Raw genomic sequence first — 21,824 nt, 5'->3', positions numbered from 1 at the left:
GAACCCCATTCTGTGAAAATTATTTCGAGCAGTTGCTTCAGAAGCCTACTCGAACAGTAAACGGTTGTGAAAATACACTTTATCTCTTAGCAACAATTAATCCTTTCCTAGTAACGAACATAAAACGGAAACAGGGATTAGTGAACATAGGTTTGTTGGAGCGAGACTAGATACCGTAACTTCCAACAAATAAACGTAAAATATACCTATGTAGATAAAAATTCGCTTGACGCCTACCTATGAGAGACAATCTCCATTCTTTCCAAATTAATAATGAAGGTGTGAATCGTATGTGCCTTGAATTCAAAGAAGTAGTATCAACAGAATTTGACAGATTTATACCAAATAAATTAACAAACGACGGAGCCGATCCCCCTTAGTACACAAAAAGGTTCAGAACACTGTTGAGGAAACAACGAAGAAAGCATGCCAAATTTAAACGAGCTCAAGATCCACAAGGTTGGCGCTCTTTTACAGAAGCTAGAAATTTAGCGCTGGCTTCAGTGCGAACTGCTTTTAATTCTTTCCACAACGAAACTTTCTCTCGAAATCTGGCAGAAAATCCAAAAAGATTGTGGTCGTATGTAAAGCACGATAGCGGGAAGACACGATCTTGTGTGCGCCATGGCAACGGAAATACCAGTGCTGCCATAGCAGAGTTACTAAACTAAATACAGCCTTCCTAAATTCCTTCACCAAGGAAGACGAAGTAAATATTCCAGAATTAGAATAAAGAACAGCTGTAAACATGAGTAACTCGGAAAGAACTAGTGAAGCAACTTCAATCACTTAATAAAAACAAATCTTCCTGTCCAGACTATATACCAATTAGGTTCGTTTCAGAGTATGCTGATGCAATACCTCCTTACGTAACAATCACATACAACCGCTCATTCTACGAATAATCCGTACCCAAAGAAAGGAAAGTTGCACAGGTCACACCAGTATTCGAAAAAGGCGATAGGAGTAATCCGCTAAATTGCAGTTCGGTACCATTAACGTCTGGATGCAGCAGGAATTTTGAACATATAGTGTTCGAACATTATGGATTACCTTGAAGAGACCTGTCTACTGACACACAATCAACGCGGATTTAGAAAACATCATTCTTGTGAAACACAACTTGCTCTTTACTGAAACGAGATGTTGAGTGCTACTGACAAGGGATTTCAAATTGATTCCGTGTTTCTAGATTTCCAGAGGGCTTTTCACACTGCATCTCACAAGCGGCTTGTAATCAAATTGCGAGCTTGTGGAATATCGTCTCAGTTATGCGACTGGATGCGTGATTTCCTGTCAGAAAGGTCAAAGTTCGTAGTAACTGACAGAAAGCCATCGAGTGAAACAGAAGTGATTACTGGCGTTCCCCAAGGTAGGGTTATAGACCTTTTTCTGTTCCTTCTCTACGTAAACGATTTGGGTTACAATAGGAGAAGTCATCTTTGATTGTTTCCAGTTGATGCTGCCGTTTATCGTCTAGTGAAGTTGTTAGAAGATCAAAACAAACTGTTTGGCCCTAAATAAAAGTATGAGGCCATCTACATAAGTGCTAAAACGAATTAATTAAAGTTCGGTTATACGATAAATCAATCACACGTAAAGGCCGTAAATTCAACTAAATTCCTATAAATTGTAATTTCGAACAAGTGAAATCGGGAAGAAAACCTAGAAAATATTATGGTGAATGCTAACCAGAGACCGTTCTATTGGCAGAATACTTAGAAGATGCCACGCATCTACTAAAGAGACCACCTTCACTACGGATGTCCGTGCTCTTTTGGAGTACTGCTGCGCGGTGTATTGGCGGAGTACGTCGAGAAAGTTCAAAGAAACGTAGCACGTTTCGTATTATCGAGTAATATGGTAGAGAATGTGACGAGCACGACACAGGACTTGGGGTGGACATCATTAAAACAGAGCCACTTCCCGTTGAGGCGGGATCATCTGACAAATTTTCAATCACTTACTTCCTCTTCCGAATGCCTGTCAACTTAGGGAGGAAGGATCATCATAGTAGGATAAGGTAAATTAGAGGTCGCACGGAATGATATAGGTGTTCGTTTTTTTTCCGCGATATGTTCGAGAGTGGAATAACAGAGAGTAATTGTGAAGGTGGTTCGCCGAACCCTCTGCGAGACTCTTAAGAGCGATTTGCAGAGTATCCGTGTAGACACAGATAATGGATGAGTAGAGTGTGGGTAATTTGTACGCCCGATGTATGCTCTCTAAGTTTATAACTACAGTACATGTCTTACTGTGTTAAACCTTTAGCACATGATTATATCTCCTAATCATTACGTTATGACATAATTTCAAATTTTTCGAGTCCATCTATAAATAGGCCAGTATCAGATACTGGTAAACATTTTTTCGCCTGGAAAACATTCAACAGGTAGTGTGCACCATGAACCAGATTTGCCGTCTGGTGACACAGATGACTGGCACCTCCCCCTATTCACTTATTAATAATGAGATAGTCACTGCAATAATAACTTACCAGAGTAAATTTCCGAAGATATAATGTTTAATATGCAATATGAGGAAGTATTGAATAGGATTGGGGAGAAGAGAAGTTTGTGGCACAACTTGGCTAGAAAAAGGGATCGGTTGGTAGGACATGTTTTGAGGCATCAAGGGATCACAAATTTAGCATTGGAGGGCAGTGTGGAGGGTAAAAATCGTAGAGGGAGACCAAGAGATGAATACACTAAGCAGATTCAGAAGGATGTAGGTTGCAGTAGATACTGGGAGATGAAGAAGCTTGCACAGGATAGAGTAGCATGGAGAGCTGCATCAAACCAGTCTCAGGACTGAAGACCACAACAACAACAACATGCAATATTTGTTTATGACTATTATACCCCGTCAGTCCCAAATTTCGAGTGTGGATTAGTAAAAAATAGAGAATGTTGTTATGATGGTTCTATGGCTTCTGGTATTGCGTATGATCTCCCCCAAATGAGCTGAGGCGTCATGTAAATTTATGAAGCTGGTTGTTTTGTGTTAGCTCATCTCAGCGCCCGTAATGATTTTCAGTCATGTCGCGGCAAGCGTCCACGGTTCGTTGGTTTTGTTCGGGGGTGAAAGTGTGCGGGACAAACTTTGTATGCATTTTTCTCTTCTTCAAAACGTTGTCTAAAACGTGCTGAACTCTGGGTTTGGAGGCGTTGCTCCTCTGCACTACGGGTTGCGACACAACAACGTAGACACACTACGGTCGACAGCCACCACATTGTTGCTACAATAGTTACTGCGCCCACCTTGCTTATGAGCCAGGAATAGAATCAGTCTCGGAACTTTTTCGACAGACAGTGTATAAACTGCTCAATATTTGAGCAGTGTTTCAAAAATGCACAATGGATATGTAAAACAATAATTGTTGACTGCAAATGGAATGTCATTCTTTGTCAAGTAATGAAGAAATGTCGGTATGTTGAGGACAGAGAGTATAAAACTGATGTAGAAACTGCATTCCATTTAGTGTGTGTGCGTAGCCTGGAGTTGCGGTGCCAGGCGAGGTGCGTGGAGGACACCTAGGGACCGAGCTCAGTGGACTTCCTGGCCTACGAACGCTGGAGAGACTCACTCACGTGCCAAGTTCGCCACGGCCGACTTATTACACTGCCATATTAGAAGGTCGTTTTTTACACCGTAGGCCGTGAAACTTGGCACGTAAGGGAGAGTGTTCAATGTCGCGCAGCCAGCACCTCGCTAAAGCTGTTTAATGTGTGCGAGGGCTGCTCGCTGCAAGGATGGAAGACGCAAAGTAAATAAGCTCATCTAAGTGTTACTGATTGCGTTTACGAATGTGTATAATACTCCGCTGATACAATCGGTAATGATCTCACGCCGCGCAGCAGTACTCCAAAAGAGTGTAGGTAGTATCTTTAGTAGATGCGTTGCATCTTCTAAATATTCTGCCTATGGTACGGTCTCAGGTTAGCATTCTAACCAGAACGTTTTCTTCGTATTCTTCCCGATTCCAGTTGTTCGAAATTATAATTCCTAGGTATTTAGTTGAATTTACGGCCTTTACGGGTGATTGATTTACCGTATAACCGAACTTTAACGAATTAGTTTTAGCACTTATGTAGATGACCTCATACTTTTATTATTTATAGCCAAACAGATACCTTTCCTAAATCATTTACAGTCTGTTTTGATATGACGACTTCACTAGACGATAAACGGCAGCATCAACTGGAAACTATCAGAGATGGCTTCTCATATAGTCTCCTAAATCATTCATGTAGATAAGGAACAGAAAAGGGCCTATAACACTACCTTTGGGAACACGAGTAATCACTCCTCCTTCACTCGATGACTTTCCGTCAGTTACTACGAAATTTGACCTTTCTGACAGCAAATCACGTATCCAGTCACATAACTGAGACGATATTCCATAAGCACGCAATTTGATTACAAGCCGCTTGTGAGGTACAATGTCAAAAGTCCTCTGGAAATCTGTAAATACGGAATCAATTTGAAATCCCTTGTCAGTAGCACTCAGCACTTCGTGTCAGTAAAGAGCAAGATGTGCTTCACAAGAACGATGTTTTCTAAATACGTGTTGATTGTGACTTGTGGAGGTTCTCACATTTAAATAACGTCCCTCAGCGGATAAATATTTAAAGTCATCTTCGTGCCCTAAATTTGCATCTGACTGCCAACGTTCACGTAATTTCTTTTTTTATTCTGGCCTTCAGTCCGAAGACTGGTTTCATGAAGCTCTCCACGCTGCTCTATCCTGTGCATGTCTCTTCATCTACGAATACATCCTTTTGGACCCACCTACTGTATTCACCACTTAGTCTTCCTGTAGAATTTTTCCTACCCATACATCCCTCCAATACTAAATTGACGATACCTTGACGCTTCAGAATGTGTCCTGTGGATCGACCGTGTTGTGGTCTGACGAAACTGAAATAGTCTGGTCATAATTGCGGGCGCTTTGATTTCTATGGGAGATGGGTGATCGTAAGTAAAACATATGAAACATTAGTTCACTTTGTTACAACAATTAGCGGAATAATTTGAGCAGTAAAGCATCACTTGATGCACACAATGGCGAACTCTTCTCTTGAAGAACATTTCCATCAGACTCGAATAGCCGGCCGCTGTGGCCGAGCGGTTCTAGGCGCTTCAGTCCGGAACCGCGCTGCTGCTACGGTCGGAGGTTCGAATTCTGCCTCGGGCACGGATGTGTGTGATGTCCTTACTTAGGTTTACATAGTTCTAAGTCTAGGGAACTGAGGACAGATGTTAAGTCCCACTGTGCTTAGAGTCATTAGAACCATTAGACTCGAATAGCGCCGGTGTCCTGACCAGATGATGCTGACTGCCTCGTCGGACGTAACGAACTGGGACAGAGTGAGTCCACGCTCGGCTCTGTCTCGACCACCGTGCGGTGGCGCTCAAGTGCTGCCGGAGCGCCTTCCACGCAGATTGCAGCGAGGCGCTGCTAGTGTCCGTGGTGTCGATGCGCGTTGGCGACTTCGGTGTGCTATTGCGATCTTTCCACAGAACCACAGATTCCTTCCTTTACTCGAGTTGTGACACAGATATCTGTCTTCCGTTGAGTACCTCCTCATTAGTAACACGTTCTATCCATCAATCGTCAGCATTCTTTGTAGCACCACATATCAAAAGTGTCTAGGGTGTTTTTGACTGAACTTCTTATCATGCACCTTCCACTTCTATACAAGGGTACACTCCAGACAAATACCTTCGTAGAAGAGTTGTTAACACTTAAATTTGTATTCAACGTTAGCAAATTTCACTTCTTCAGAAACGCTTTACTTGCCATTGCCAATATACATTTTATATCCTCTCTATATATTCAAATAGCAAAACTCATGTACTACTTTTAGCGTCGCGCATCCTAATCTAATTTTCTCAGCATCGTCTGATTTAATTCGACTTCATTCTATTCCCCTTGTTCTGCTTTTTCTGGGGTCAATCTTATATGCGCTCTTTCAACAGCTCTTTCAAGTCCTTTGCTATCTCTGACAGAACTGACAGTTTTCATGAAATATAATCGCAGTTGCGAATAAGGACAATCGTCAGCTGTTTAATGAAATGCCAACAAATTTGTGCCGGAACCGGACTAGAATCCGGATTTCCCGCTCTGCGCAATCGGTCGCCTTAAAATGCTTCGGTTATCCGAGCAGGACACACGGCCAGACCCAGACTCACATACGTCGTCCACATGTGTACAACCTACGCTCATACACGTAATGTAACTCCCGTGTCCAAAGGAACAGGTACTTCTTACCGACTCTGGTACTGCAATGTCGCACTCAAAGCTTTTATTTCAAAAATGGTTCAAATGGCTCTGAGCACTATGGGACTTAACTGCTGTGGACATCAGTCCCCTAGAACTTAGAACTACTTAAACCTAACTAACCTAAGGACATCATCACACACATCCATACCCGAGGCAGGATTCGAACCTGCGACCGTAGCAGTCGCGCGGTTCCGGACTGCGCGCCTAGAACCGCTAGACCACCGCGGCCGGCAGCTTTTATTTCTTCTCACTGTACTTGAATACGCTCTCTGAATTTTTCTTTGATTTCTGCTTGCTCAATGTACAGCTTGAATAACGTTGAGGATAGACACTACAACCTTGTATCATTCCCTTCGCAACGACCACTCCCCTTTCATGTTCTTCGACTATTATCTCTGCCGTCTGGTTCCTGCACAAGCTGTAAACAAACTCTTGATCCCTCCTACCTTCCGAACTTTAAATAGAGTATTTTAGTCAACACTGTCAACACCTGCCCTAAGCCTATAACTCGCGTGTTCCGACATATCTTTGGAACCCAAAGTAATTTTTACAGAGGTCGGCTTCTAACAGGGTTTTTTCATTATTCTATAAATAGCCTGTGTTAGTATTTTGGTTTCAAGACTTATTAAACCGATATTTCAGTAATAATCACGGCTCTCAGCGCCTGCTTTCTTTGGAATGGGAATTATTCCAATCTTCTTGAAGTCAGAGGGTATTTTTCCCGTCCCACACATCTTCTACATCAGGTGGAATAGTTTTGTCATGGTTGGCTCTTCCAAATACATCAGTATTTTTGAGGGAATGTCGTCTACTGCAGGGGCCTACAACAGAAAAAAAATTCGTCACTCCCGGAAAACATCAGTTATAGAGAATAAACAGGGCAGTCAGTGAATAACTGTCATTCCTTATAACACATCTCACGGTTTAAGTGGAAAGTGAATGGAAGTGTAACGTGAATTCAAAACAAAGTCGCCGTACATTAATTCAGTCACCTCATGTCGTAAACCAAAAACAGTAGGTTTGTGAACACTAAACTTTCCATTATATTCTGAAACCAAAATTTATAATGTGTGTCTCGTATTGTCTACAAGTTGTTTCTTGAACTGAAACTCAATATTTAATTCAGTCAATCATTCCGGCCTGGCCGCAGCCGAACTAATGACGTCAGTCAGACGTTGATACAGTTGGCGTTAACAAATCGTAGTGGGATCTTCGTTATTTCCGTCGTCAGACTCCGGAAGTTCAGTGCTGCCCGAGTCATTGTTACACACTGTCAGCGCTAACCCTTGCTTCGACCATGTACTCCGACCTCTGGCAACTTGAAGTATTGCGTGGTGGTTCGTCGCTCAACATAAAACAGTTTTGCAGCGCAAGCACTATAATGATTATCCCCTGCTTGCAGCCCTAATTCCACTATTCGGCAGGCAGGGCAGCGTTTGGTCACCCCCGGGCCTGGTCCACATATGAAATTCGCGGCCCGTCTCAGCAGTTGGCGATACCTTCGTATATCGTCCTTGACGTTAGTGTTTACGGGGTACTGCACCGACATGAATGGAACTCATTTCGCAACACGCCATGTCAACAAATTATGTCTCGAAACACACGTTTTTGAGTCTGTATTTTTTTTGTGTTTACCCGAAATTTCTTTCGCGGGACGCATGGAGAACAAACGCGGGCCGCCGTTTGCCCACCCCTGTGTTACGGCTTTCACCTAGCACTGTCACCTAAAATGGAGGGAATGAACGACAGCGTGTGCCGCCGACATATTCGCACCGTTACAAACTGTCGTAAAAAAAATGTGTTGTGCAGTTCTGAGTGTCGTTGGAGACGATTGCTCTACTCGACACATACGCAACTTTACGACGCTAGAGTGCGTTGATGCTGCAGCAGGTGCCAGAACCGAGCAGTTAGTGGCAAACAAAAACGGTGCGCCGTCGGCGACTCGAACCCAGGACTTCGCAATTCGTGGGCGACGTGCGACGCTCTTACCGACTAATGAAAACATGTCTGGCAAACATTGGCTATGAAACGCATGCCCTAAAGCTATGAGCACTTGTTCATTTTCGATACTGTTCATCTACTTCAACCGCTATGGTCGCAGGTTCGAATCCTGCCTCGGGCATGGATGTTTGTGATGTCCTTAGGTTAGTTAGGTTTAACTAGTTCTAAGTTCTAGGGCACTAATGACCTCAGCAGTTGAGTCCCATAGTGCTCAGAGCCATTTGAACCGTTTTGAACCATCTACTTCAAGCTCTTTGGTTTCCACGTTTTGGGAGAAGGTAGTACGGACCGAAACAAGGAAAAAAGGGGCCTGTAAACATGATCTCCAAAATGCCTACCTTAAGACAATCAGCATTTGTCCACTGGAAGAGATGTGTTTTCACTAGCGAAGATGAGCAAGTGCTCATAGCCCTCAAAGTATGCATTTTAGATCCCATGTATACTATACTACCTCCTTTCAAAATTTGGAAAGCGAAGTCCTTTCAGTAGAAGAGATCTGTCTCATAGTAATGAAGATGAGCAAGTGCTCCTGGCTCTTAAGGTATGCATTTTGGACCCCTTGTGTACTAGCCATTTTTTCTTATTTTGGTATAAGGAATCTGTCTGTAAAGCATGTCGGTGTTTCATTGGGACACCGTATATGTACTCTATCTCCCGCTTTCCGAGACTGACAGCTCCACCGCTTGGCTGGTGAGCCACGTAAGTACGAGAAGAAGTTCCGTGGATTTTGGAAACTAATAGGAGGAGCTCTCCAGCTGGGGACAACGGTCAGCGCGGCGCGTGGCAGTGTTCTTCTGTCTACATCTACGTCTACATCATACTCCGCAAGCCACCTAATGGTGTGTGGCGGAGGGTACTTCAGTACCTCTGTTTCATCCCTCCAACGCTGTTCCACTCGCGAATAGCTCGTGGGAAGAACGATTGTCGGTAAGCCTCTGTATTGGCTCTAATTTCTCGAATTTTTTCCTCGTGGTCAATAAGCGAGATGTATGTGGGGGGGGGGGGGGGGGGGGGGGGGGAAGCAATACGTTGTTTGATTCCTCTTGAAAAGTGCTGTCCCGAAATTTCAATAGTAAATCTCTCCGTGATGCACAACGCTTCTCTTGTCACGTCTGCCAGAGGAGTTTGTTTAAGATCTCTGTAACGCTCTCTCGCCAGCTAAGCGATCCCGTGTCGAAACGCGACGCTCTTCGTTGGATCTTGACTATCTCCTCTATCAGCCCTACCTGAAAGGGATCCCAGACAGATGAACAATAGGCCTACTCAAGACTCGGGCAAAACAAACGCCTTATAAGCCACTTCCTTCGTGGATGAGCTGCAGTTCCTTAAGATTCTTCCGATGAATCTGTGTCTTGTGTCTGCTTTTCCTACTATCTGTTTTACATGGTCATTCCACTTAAGGTCGCTCTGGATGGTTACGCCTAGATATCTTACCGCAGACGCTGTCTCCAGCTGTTTGTCATCAGGAACACTGCATCAGTCTGAGCGCCGTTGCCCACTGCAACCATTTACAAGTAAAATCAGCTGTTTGGGCTTAGATTTGAAATAAGAGCACGGTGCTCATTCGGTCCAGTGATATGAAGTTAATCCTGCGGTACCATCAGCACATTTGATGTTAATTGAGAGTTTTTTTTAATTTTTTTAGTTCTCTTGCATTTAGCTACTTAAGGTTACTTGTTTGCTTAGTGTCTGACAGTTTTTCTTTTGCTTTAGACAGCCATATTGTCGCAACCGTCGTAACAAAGATCAGGGAATCTCATACACTGTTTTCAGGTTAGGTACTGTCGAGTGAATATGAAACTTTTAAGTAATTTACACGTGAAATTATTTGACTTTAATTCTGTTTCGGTCGTTGTCTCCTTACTGGCACGTGTGTAGTTCTGCGTGAAGGGACCATCTGCATCCTAAGTTAGTTGAATACAGGTCTTGCCTTTGAAATTTTGCTATTAACCAGAGAACGGCTCACTTGGTAAGTACACGTTTCAGCTACTGATTTTCAGCTTCTCACGTGTACTTGGTTGCACAGTTGAGCTACGGACGTTCTGGTGAAAATTCAAAATAGGTCATTGGTGTGAACGTTTATGATCTATCCAAGAACAATGGAATATGATGAATAAATGTTTATGGCGTTGACTTCCAATATCCTGAATGGTGTTGGCTGCACGGTCTTTGCACAATGACCGTTCTCGTGGAATTTCATGACAGGAAACGCGTGTAATGAATTCCTTAGAATGGATTAATGATCTGTATGTATGTTATCATGCGTACGTTTGTCTGCTTGCCCTTTTTGCCTCAGTTTGTATTGTTATGGACCCCTAGTACAGATTGTTCTCGCCAGAACCATGCATTCCCCAGTAGCCGATTAGAATTTGTAGTCATACCCCGCGTATGGATAGAATCAGACTGAAAGTTATAAGTGAGTCTGGGTTTCATTAGCAACATAATATTCCGCCCATTCCCGTGCCTAATCTACGAGACCGACTAGGTTGTGTTGAGCGCCACCAGCGCATTTAATATGTTTATTATTGTTTGTTCCCCGCTGAGTTACGGCAGAAATATCGGAATAAATGGTAAAGAAGACCTCAAAGTTGTTTCGACTAATGATTTGGCCACCTGATCCCGCCTATTAATAGAATATTAGACTGAATTATCGCAGATTATGATTCCTAGTGTCTAAAATTGTTCAAAATAGCTGTGAGCACTATGGGACTTAACATCTGAGGCCATCAGTCCTCTAGAACGTAGAACTACTTAAACCTATATAACCTAAGGACATCACACACATCGATGCCCGAAGCAGGATTCGAACCTGCGACTGTAGCGGTCGCGCGGTTCCAGACTGAAGCGCCTAGAACAGCTCGACCACCCCGGCCGGCAGATCGTGTCTGACTGCGGCGCCAGTACAGGGTGTTTCAAAAATGACCGCTATATTTGAAACGGCACTAAAAACTAAAAGAGCAGTGATAGAAATACACCGTTTGTTGCAATATGCTTGGGACAACAGTACATTTTCAGGCGGACAAACTTTCGAAATTGCAGTAGTTACAATTTTCAACAACAGATGGCGCTGCAAGTGATGTGAACGATATAGAAGACAACGCAGTCTGTGGGTGCGCCATTCTGTACGTCGTCTTTCTGCTGTAAGCGTGTGCTGTTCACAACGTGCAAGTGTGCTGTAGACAACATGGTTTATTCCTTAGAACAGAGGAATTTTCTGGTGTTGGAATTCCACCGCCTAGAACACAGTGTTGTTGCAACAAGACGAAGTTTTCAACGGAGGTTTAATGTAACCAAAGGACCGAAAAGCGATACAATAAAGGATCTGTTTGAAAAATTTCAACGGACTGGGAACGTGACGGATGAACGTGCCGGAAAGGTAGGGCGACCGCGTACGGCAACCACAGAGGGCAACGCGCAGCTAGTGCAGCAGGTGATCCGACAGCGGCCTCGGGTTTCCGTTCGCCGTGTTGCAGCTGCGGTCCAAATGACGCCAACGTCCACGTATCGTCTCATGCGCCAGAGTTTACACCTCTATCCGTACAAAATTCAAACGCGGCAACCCCTCAGCGCCGCTACCATTGCTGCACGAGAGACATTCGCTAACGATATAGTGCACAGGATTGATGACGGCGATATGCATGTGGGCAGCATTTGGTTTACTGACGAAGCTTATTTTTACCTGGATGGCTTCGTCAATAAACAGAACTGGCGCATATGGGGAACCGAAAAACCCCATGTTGCAGTCTCATCGTCCCTGCATCCTCAAAAAGTACTGGTCTGGGCCGCCATTTCTTCCACAGGAATCATTGGCCCATTTTTCAGATCCGAACGATTACTGCATCACGCTATCTGGACATTCTTCGTGAATTTGTGGCGGTACAAACTGACTTAGACGACACTGCGAACACCTCGTGGTTTATGCAAGATGGTGCCCGGCCACATCGCAAGGCCGACGTCTTTAATTTCCTGAATGAATATTTCGATGATCGTGTGATTGCTTTGGGCTATCCGAAACATACAGGAGGCGGCGTGGATTGGCCTCCCTATTCGCCAGACATGAACCCTTGTGACTTCTTTCTGTAGGGACACTTGAAAGACCAGGTGTACCGCCAGAATCCAGAAACAATTGAACAGCTGAAGCAATACATCTCATCTGCATGTGAAGCCATTCCGCCAGACACATTGTCAAAGGTTTCGGGTAATTTCATTGAGAGACTACGCCATATTATTGCTACGCATCGTGGATATGTGGAAAATATCGTACTATAGAGTTTCCCAGACCGCAGCGCCATCTGTTGTTGAAAATTGTAACTACTGTAATTTCGAAAGTTTATCTGCCTGAAAATGTACTGTTGTCCCAAGCATATTGCAACAAACGGTGTATTTCTATCGCTGCTCGTTTAGTTTTTATTGCCGTTTCAAATACACCGGTCATTTTTGAAACACCCTGTATCTGCAGTAATCCAGCTTCTTCGGTTGCTTGAGCCCCCGCTTGCGTTTTCTGTTGTGCAAAATAGTTACATTTAATATCTGAATCGTTATCTGATCAAGTAGATGTACCGAGCCGACCCTGTTTTGTGAATGACCACGAAGCGCTGAAACAGAGATGGAAGTGGAAGTGTTAGTTTAATCGGCACACCACACCCCACCGTCAGACAACGGTCTCCAAACAGCTTCGATGTCGCTTAAAATGAGAGGTCAGTCAAACAGGAAATAAAGCAACAACAAAGGTGAGGTACACGTTCACATTGTTCTAAAAATTGTCATTTCCCCCTCGCCTTGGCAGCGGCGTCTTACCATATTTCCTCGCAGCTGCAACGTGTACTGCCTGCTACGTATTGCCTTTCACGGCTCGTGTTAAATGCTGCAGTCTCCGAATGCGTCCCACTAATTCTCTGAATATGTGCTAGCCTCGCGTCTAATTCGCGTTGTAGTTGTCACCTCCCAAAATCCTTTCTACTCCCAGTTCTTCGTGGAACCCCTGCCAATACACAATCGTGTTCCAATGAAAAAGTTTGTTATCCGTTCTTCCAACGGGAAATTTAATACAAGAACTTGCCCTCTCTCCTTGGCAAAATGTTTGTTTAAACGTCAAGTTGGAAAGACCTTAATACTTTGGCAACAATCTTCCACTCTTGAGAAAAGTTTTGTGCTAATCATTGTGAGCGACAGCCATGCTCTTCTGGGAAAAAGGCGTCAGATCGCCCACTGAGTCTCCTATTTTTAGGCACTGTCCCGTCAACTTTCTTCATCATCATCATCATCATCATCATCATTTAAGACTGATTATGCCTTTCAGCGTTCAGTCTGGAGCATAGCCCCCCTTATACAGTTCCTCCATGATCCCCTATTCAGTGCTAACATTGGTGCCTCTTCTGATGTTAAACCTATTACTTCAAAATCATTCTTAACCGAATCGAGGTACCTTCTCCTCGGTCTGCCCCGACTCCTCCTACCCTCTACTGCTGAATCCATGAGTCTCTTGGGTAACCTTGCTTCTCCCATGCGTGTAACATGACCCCACCATCTAAGCCTGTTCGCCCTGACAGCTACATCTATAGAGTTCATTCCCAGTTTTTCTTTGACTTCCTCATTGTGGACACCCTCCTGCCATTGTTCCCATCTACTAGTACCTACAATCATCCTAGCTACTTTCATATCCGTAACCTCAACCTTGTTGATAAGGTAACCTGAATCCACCCAGCTTTCGCTCCCATATAACAAAGTTGGTCGAAAGATTGAACGGTGCACAGATAACTTAGTCTTGGTACTGACTTCCTTCTTGCAGAAGAGAGTAGATCGTAGCTGAGCGCCCACTTTTTTTCAGTGCTCCGGTCAACAGACCCCGTAGCCTGGCGACAGACTATTGAAGCAGCGGCTGTTTACAAAGCTCGGCAATTCCGAGCACGGAAATTATACTTTCACTAGCCAAATAAATCTTACCTAGCTTTCTGTCCACCCCGACACCTTCTTGTACGCCGACATGCGGCCTGCGACCTGCAAGCACTGCGGGACACGGTTTTAGCTCAGTAGGGAGCACGTGGGAAGTGCACAGCCCGAGCTCACTGCCGAGGTCCATTCAGCGATGGCCGCCCGCCAGACATCTGCGGGGACTCTGTGAAGAGCCAGCAGGCTGCATCCTCGTGTGGGTGGTAGGCGCACAGCAGCGCTGACGTGGCCGCTCGCTCTCCGGGACGCCGACTGCCCTGCACCGCGCGGCGAACGCCTCCACAGAACCACGTCGAGCACCTCCCCAGCCAGCAGCTGGCAGCTTGTCCCTATTCGCATGGCTCCCGAGATGTGGGCGCATTCTCCTACGGAAGCTCGAATTAACTGGAAAAAAGGAAACTCTATCTATTGCATGATCGATGTTTATTTAGTGATAATCAATATGAAAAGATAGTCCGGCACCATCACCTTGCATTTGAAAATTGGTCAGGCACTGCGCGGCTTCGAGAATGTACTGAGTGTGAAATAAGGCAGACAATGTGTTGTGCCGTAACAAGACAGCCACGCCACTCGGAAGTAGCCGAAATGCACGCGTTAAATTCAAGCAGGCTGCTTAGGTCTGAAAAGGATACGTAATGAATGCTATAAAGAAAAGTACGTAGCTGCTGGAATACTTAACTTTAATCCATCATTTGTATACAGCATTCTTGATTATACTAGTGAGACTCTCTCTAGAAATGGTTAATGGCGCCTTGCTAGGTCGTAGCCATGGACTTAGCTGAAGGCTATTCTAACTATATCTCGGCAAATGAGAGAAAGGCTTCGTCAGTGTAGTCGCTAGCAAAGTCGTCGTACAACTGGGACGAGTCGTAGTACGTCTCTCTAGACCTGCCGTGTGGTGGCGCTCGGTCTGCAATTACTGACAGTGGCGACGCGCGGGTCCGACATGTACTAATGGACCGCGGCCGATTTAAAGCTACCACCTAGCAGGTGTGGTGTCTGGCGGTGACACCACAGAATGCATCTCATTGTGTATAGGAAACGTCAGAATCGAACCGAGGAAACACGTGCCATCCTTTTCGATCAGAGGGGAACCAGGCGTTTTTAAGGTGTACCGACCAGCCGTAGAGACGTTCTGTTTGTGTATGGCGTGATCACCTGCACAACATCCCCCACCTCTCCCCCACTCCCCTGAAGAGAACGTTCGGCTCCCGACCGGAACTGTCAACACCCGCCTCTATGCGTGCACGCTGTAACTGCGGAAGAAGCAGTCTGCAAAATAATCCTGAATGAGAAAGTGGTAAGGGAGCGTAATAGACCCACGGACAGAAGTGGTACTCCAGTACAGTCGTTGGAATAAGATCAGCGCCATTGCCAGCTTTCAACTGCAAAGTGGAGACATCTGACGGCTACAGAGCCACAAAAACGCTGAAGCTTTGCCGTAGAGACACGTAGGTAGATGTGTGAAGCTGCAGTTGTCAGAAATCTTTCGCCGTCCCCACGGCGGCACTTTTAATGTAGCACCAGACAGTACCATTACAAAATTCTGAAAATAGTAGGATCAGATGTTTTGTTAAATGATTTGTGTAAATGTAGGGAATAAAATAGATTAGATAAACGTCTGACGTGCATTTGAATGGAGCTCGAAGTCATGTACAGCAATTGAGGTACTGACTAACAATTTGCAATTTCAGTGTTAATCTCAGATTTTGAAAGAGTGCTAGATGACATCTGTCTGATCGAATGTGATAAGAGCATCGTTCATAGGTGTGTCAAATATCTCTCCGATCTGAAACTTCCTCGTATATTAAAACTGTGTGCCGGACCGAGACTCGAACTCGGGTCCCGAGTTCGAGTCTCGGTCCGGCACACAGTTTTAATCTGCCAGGAAGTTTCATATCAGCGCACACTCCGCTGCAGAGTGAAAATCTCATTCTGGAAACATCCCCCAGGCTGTGGCTAAGCCATGTCTCTGCAATATCCTTTCTTTCAGGAGTTCTAATTCTGCAGGGTTCGCAGGAGAGCTTCTGTAAAGTTTGGAAGGTAGGAGACGAGATACTGGCAGAAGTAAAGCTGTGAGGACGGGGCGTGAGTCGTGCTTGGGTGGCTCAGGTGGCGGTCAGTCGTCTCTCAGCCGTGATACCGTGCGGACGGGCTCGGCGCGCCGGCCAGTGCTCCGCAGTTTGCTGGTCTGGGGGTGCGTACCGTGCGCATCTTTGAACTACCGTTCGAAGTTCCTGCCAACCTAGTCGTTGATGCGCTGCGGCCATACGGCACAGTTCTGAACCACACAGAGGGGAAATGGAGCACATTCTAAACGTACCCTGTCCTTAACGGGGTACGACAAGTGCGCATAGAACTTAAGAAGCACGTTCCACCATATATTTTCGTTGGTGGCTGCCGCGCAATTGTTATATATGATGGACAACCGAGGACCTGCTCGGGCTGCGGCATGGAGGACCATGTTAGAACTGAGGGTCTACAGCGCCGCCTCGTTCAGGTGCCCCGCAATGAACTTCCCCAACGATGCATTATGACCTCTCTCCCGCTAACATATGTGGAGGCGGCACCACATGATGTGATGGATGATCAAAAACTGCTACCTCCTCAAGCCGCTGCCAGCTCCGTTGGGGAGCCAGCGCCGTCGACGACGCCGCAGCCCAACGGTGCAGAGATTCCTACAGCCTCTGCCCACCGCAGCGTCGTGGGCACCCAGCCACCGTCACTGTCGGGATCGGACACAGGGGTTCCTAGCGACCGAGACTGTGTCGAGCCCCGCCCTCCGGTGGATGTCGAATCTCGGACCCGAAAGCAAAAAGCACCCAAGCGACACAAGAAGAGGCGATTGTCAGCTGAAGAACAGGACAGCACCGAAGCACCGGAGCACCGAAGACATCGACTTCGTTGACTCGTCCACAATTGCAACGGACTCCAGTGACATCATTTACCAGAAGGTGCCTGAAGACAAGGAACACTCTCCTAAATTTGGTGGCCCAGAAAACGAGGCGCATTGCATCGACTCCCAAAATGTGGGCTCCTGTGAAAGCGACCAGCCACCAATGACATCACAATCGTCTCTTGGTGATTGGGCAGACGATATGGAGGCAGATGATGCACAGCAAACATCGATATCTCCACCAGAGCCCATGGCTGACATTGAGCCCGGAGGGCTCTGCCAGTCAGGGACTCATACGGCACAGTAATGCACGGCATGCAGATGGATGGCTGTGTGGTGTGTGAGATCACTGTGGGCTTGCACCGGCACACTGCCTCCGCCACTTGATATGTTTCTGTCATACCGCGTGGGAACAGTAAATGTAAATGGTGTCCACTCCACTGTCAAGACCCGCATGTTACACGACATGATCAGAGCGGCAGACTTGGATATTGCCCTTCTCCAGGAGGTCCGTCCCGAGCTGCGTTTGGACCTATATGGCTACACCACGTATAGCCTACCCTTAGGTGATGGCGCAGGAGGAACGGCCATCCTTCTCCGAGCTGGCATAGACGCGACGGACGCGACGTACTTGGCGAACGGGCGAGGCATCGCACTCACACTTGGCGCAGTCCGCCTCATTAACGTCTACGCTCCATCCGGTAATTCGCACCGTGGTGACAGGCATGTCTTCTATTTGGAGGAGGTAGCCCCACTTTTGCAAGGAAATACAGACCATTACATAGTGGGCGGCGATTTTAACAGTGTTCTGCGGTCCGAGGACCAGATACCGCATTACGTCCCATGCCCGGCTCTACAAGCATTGATACGTGACCTCGCGCTCCACGACACATGGCTCTTACATCATGGGAACCAGCGTGGATATACGCACTTTAACAGCCATTCTGCCAGTCGTCTGGACCGGATATACGTCTCGCGTGCCCTCCGCACGGCAACCCGTGATGCAGAACCCTGGCCGACGGCCTTCACGGACCATCTCGCGTACATCTGCACTGTCACCTTACCCCGACAACTCACAAGACGCAGCAGGGGCCCGTGGACGCTGAACGTCTCCCTCCTTCGCGAGGAAGCGTGTCGGCGAGCAGTTACTGACACGTGGCGTCGATGTGTCAGGCGCCTGCCCACGTTGCTGTGGTGGCTGGGATGTGTCAAACCTGCACTCCGAAAGACCTTGATGGCCTACGGGCGTGACAGATCGAACTGGCAAAGGGCAACATCGGAATTTTACTATACAGCGTTACGTGAGCTGGCGACGCAACCGCCGTCTCCCGAACGTCAGATGTCCGTACAACGCATCAAAGCTCGTCTACTCCGCATCAGGACAGAGCAGCTAGAAGGTGTTCGCATCCGTGCGCGAGTGCAAGACTGTATCCCCAACGAAACGGCGTCAGTGTATCACATTGTGCGCGAAAGGCGCCACCGCAAACGTCAGCTCATTACGGCGGTAAACACGGAGAAGGGCGGCCGCGCAGTCACACAAACGGACATCGTGCACACGTTCGCCAGACACTATGGGACCTTGTACATGGAAGATCCGCGAAATGTACGTGATTATGACGAGCTGTTGCACGATTTTCCCGCCCCTCGGGACGTGGCACCCGATGACAGTCTGCTGTTGCCCATTACACCCGACGAGCTGACATCGGCCTTGGCACGTGGAGCACCGAACAAGTCGCCTGGACCGGACGGTTTACCCCTGGAATTCTACCGCACTTTTGACGACCTTATGGGTGACAAGTGGCTCCAAATGTTTCAAGACCTGATCCGCCCTGATTTCACTGTCCCCACAAAATTCACAGAAGGCATATTGATCCCAGTACCGAAACCGAATGGTGGTTGTAGGTGGCAGGACTTTCGCCCACTCACACTCTTCAACAACGACTACAAGATCTTCGCCCGTATCCTCCACGCGCGTCTCCACACAGCTATCGGAAAAGCCATCCACACCGATCAGACATGTTTAGGCGGTGTCAGCAACATTCATACGGCGTTAGGAGCATACCGCGACGTAATTGCTTTGACGGCGGCCTGCAAAATACGAGGCGCCCTCGTCGCCTTAGATTTTGACCACGCATTCGACCGCGCAGTTTTGCAACACATGGGCCTCTCTCCGGAGTCTGCACAGGTGGTCCTTCGACTGGTCCACGGAGCGCGCTCCCGCATGATGGTCAACGGCTATCAGTCTGGTCACATTGTTGTTGGACGGTCAGTGCGACAAGGGTGCCCCCTGTCGGGTATATTATTTGCTGTAGCACTTGAACCAGCTTTACATGGTCTACGGCAGCGATTAACTGGTATCTGTTTGCGGGACGTGACCTCTCGCTGTGGTGCATTCGCCGATGACGTGGTGTTCCTGGCCAGATCAGAGGATGAAATGAATATGGTGCTACAGTGGCTACGCCAGTACGGGGCGGTCGCTGGCAGCGTCGTCAACGTGAAGAAGACAAAATACATGGATGTCGGAGGGGGGGCTTTCCCACACAACGGCGGTGCCCTTTGACAAGGTGCCCGTACTCAAGTGTTTAGGAGTGCAATTCTACAGCAATGTCCGCCGCACGGCGGCGGCAACGTGCCGTCGGCTCCTACACCAGACACGTGCTCTGCTGCAGGACAACAAACTGCGTCGCTTGGATATGCTCCTCAGAACACGTTATGTCAACACCTACATTGTCTCAAAACTGAACTATTTTGCGCATATCCTTCCCTTGACGGCTACGATGGCCGACAGCTTTCAAGCAGCATATGGACATTTCGTAAGCACCGGTCAGGTTTTTAAAGTCCGACACGCCATCCTGACACTGCCGCAGCGGGCGGGCGGTATCGGTTTAATTCATGTATATAACCGTGCACGATCGCTTTATCTCAACACTATGTGTCGCACGTGGACCTCTGCCCACGCCACTCTGACGGGCACCCTCATAGCGGAAGTGGCACCACACTCTCTGCATCCCCCGGTTTCCGCAGCACACATCTCACCGGCACTCACCCACATCAGAGAGTTCTTGATTTACTTCAGCTACTTACGGTCAGAACTTCCGACGACACGGAAGCCCAGCACAAAAGACTATTATCGCCTCTATCAACAGCAGCAACCTGTAAATACGGTCGCCCACAGACATCCTGAAGTTGCCTGGAACACGGTGTGGCGAGCGGTACACACGCCTTTTCTACCTACAACGGCGCGTTCATTGCGGTACGTGGTTGTGAATGGGAAGTTCGCTACTCGTCTGAGGCTACATTCCATACATCTGACGGACGACCCCTCGTGTCCGACATGCTCAGTCGCTGACTCGGACGCACACCGTCTGACGTGTGCCGCGACCAGCGAGTGCTGGCTACTGACGCAGCGCATGCTGGCGTTACTGTTGCGGCGATTGCCGGAGTCTATCTCCCCTGATGATGTATTGCGCCCCGACGGCGTATACTTTCCATCAACCAGAACGAACACCGCTTAATGGCTAAAAGGCGTGGCCGTTTACTACATATTTTGCGATGCTCCCAAAGGCACACTCGACTTTTGGTCCCTATTGATGACGACTTATGCAGCTTTCAGCAGCCACCCGAAGTACAGAACTCGTTTCGCAAATTATTTAGGTTCATTATTTGCGGATCCTCCTGCTCACTGGGGCGTTCCGGATATGAGACGCTGAAAATGAAGAAGAATCCTGGAGCATATTGATCCTCTACGGACAGAATAGGGGGGAACACCTCCCAACAGACGAGAAGACGACTCGGACGCTCGGCAACGGCAGTTGCAGGATCTTTCTTTGTAATGAAACAAAAATAAATCTATAAATACGACACAAAATGAAAATTAAAAATAAATTAAAACTGTTCTAAAAATTAAAGAAATAAATATATAAAACAACATCGGCAAACCCACTACATCCTCTTTCTGATCCTTCGATCCTCGAACTCGAACACGTTGCTTGGGCGTGGCGGCGGTATGGCCAGGCTTCGGGTGTCGACCCCTGCCCTACCCGTCGTCCTGCTCCTGCAGCGGTTCATTAGAAAAAAAAAAAAAAAAAAAAAAAAAAAGTGGCAGAGCACTTGCCCGCGAAAGGCAAAGGTCCCGGGCTCGAGTCTCGGTCTGGCAGACAGTTTTAACCTGCCAGAAAGTTTCATATCACCGCACGCTCCACTGCAGAGTGAAAATCTCATTTCTCCAATCTATTTCACTTGCTACTTTCAGACAAAAATTTCACAGAACATTCAGCTTTATTCCAATTCATTTTATTTTTTAGTTTTTCTCAGAAAGCGTGAAATATATTTAAATAACGTTTAGTGTTCTATTATTATTAACTCTTTTAGATGTACTTTAAAAATTGAATTATATAATACACAATTGTACAACTGTTTTTTTGTGGAAAAAATCGATTTCGGTCCAACATCAGACCATCTTCGGGGGCCAAAAGCAAATCAGCTATGCGATCACAATTGCAATACCAAATGTAACTTATAAACTGTTCAGTCACTATTATTAACTGTCTGTGGGTATCTTTTATGACCTGTCAACATGAGAGACGGTTGTATGCAACCCTTGATCATTTTTTGAACTGAACGTGCCAAAGACCTTACGATGGAAACCTTAAACAACCAGAGTTATGATGATTACTGATTAATCAACGTGGA

Source organism: Schistocerca cancellata, chromosome 3, assembly GCF_023864275.1.
Source record: "Schistocerca cancellata isolate TAMUIC-IGC-003103 chromosome 3, iqSchCanc2.1, whole genome shotgun sequence".
Taxonomy (NCBI): domain Eukaryota; kingdom Metazoa; phylum Arthropoda; class Insecta; order Orthoptera; family Acrididae; genus Schistocerca; species Schistocerca cancellata.
Note: the sequence above shows the minus strand (reverse complement) of the source record.